Genomic DNA, 1,471 nt, shown 5'->3' on the forward strand with positions numbered 1-1,471 from the left:
GATGACTTGGACTCTAATTCTAGATATTTTGTTTCTATTCAGAAAACAAATGTGCATGTTTCCCAGCTTGCCTAAGAGAGTTATGATTTTTTTTTTTTTTAAAGGGTGTAAAGATAGAAAATGTTACAAAGTAAAGCACAATTCTCTCATATTTAAATAGAATAGGAAAATCCCACCTCATAACCAATCTGTTTTGGAATATAATTTTAAGTCAGTCTTTTCTTTTTGGCCACACCATGTATGGGATCTCATTTCCCCTCCCAGGGAGTGAACCAGTACCCCCTGCAGTGCAAGCACAGAGCCTCAACCACTAGACCACCAGGGAAGTCCCCAGAATATAATTTTAAACATTACCTACATTAGGCAGTTAAACATATTTTTTTAAATCTTAATTTATGCTTTGTGGATAATTTGGTTTTAACATTAGCTGTTAAATAGACTGCAGGTAACATTAGCTGTTAAATAGAATGCAGGTAATATTCTGTTAAGTTTAATGCCATTGGTAAGGGTGGAACAATCATTCTCATGACAGAAAAGAAAGATCATAAGCTGTCCCTTGAGGTATTCTATAGCAGACAAGGATTCATTTACACTTCATAACTGGTAAATGGCACAGAACTTTATACTAGCAAAAATATGCTCAATCTAAGCTTATTACTAGAAACATACTCCTTTTCGAAAAAACTAGCCTTTTCTTTTTCCAAAATTCTTGAGGACAGGAAACAACTATCATTTCATCTTTGTTGTTAACTCTGTACATAAAAGATACTCAATATCATACATCTCTCAGGGCTTACTACAGTGCTCTTCATGGGTGCCCAAATACATGACTGGGTTTGTTATTTATCTCATTTCATATGTAGAAAAGAAAGCAAGTAAGTAAAAAAGCTTTTAGAATTGCTATTAATTAGATGTATAAAAATTTTCATAGAAAATTTTTAAAATTTTAGAAAAGCACAAATGTGTATCAGTTATTAAATTATTTTCATTTCCAAACACACCCTTCTGTTCTCTTCTTGTGACACTGGAACTAGGACTCTGCAAACATTTCTTTACCAGCTACTCCTTGTTAAAATCTTACCATAAAGGGTACCAGAGGAAGAATAGAGGCTGAGGAGGAAGGGAAAAAAGTGTGCTCCGGCTCCTCCACAAATGAGTCAGACGTACCTTTAATCCAGCAATCCCACTGCTGGGCATACACACTGAGGAAACCAGAAGGGAAAGAGACACGTGTACCCCAATGTTTATCGCAGCACTGTTTATAATAGCCAGGACATGGAAGCAACCTAGATGTCCATCAGCAGATGAATGGATAAGAAAGCTATGGTACATATACACAATGGAGTATTACTCAGCCATTAAAAAGAATACATTTGAATCAGTTCTAATGAGGTGGATGAAACTGGAGCCTATTATACAGAGTGAAGTAAGCCAGAAAGAAAAACATCAATACAGTATATTAACGCATATA

Source organism: Bos javanicus, chromosome 11 (assembly GCF_032452875.1).
Source record: "Bos javanicus breed banteng chromosome 11, ARS-OSU_banteng_1.0, whole genome shotgun sequence".
NCBI lineage: Eukaryota > Metazoa > Chordata > Mammalia > Artiodactyla > Bovidae > Bos > Bos javanicus.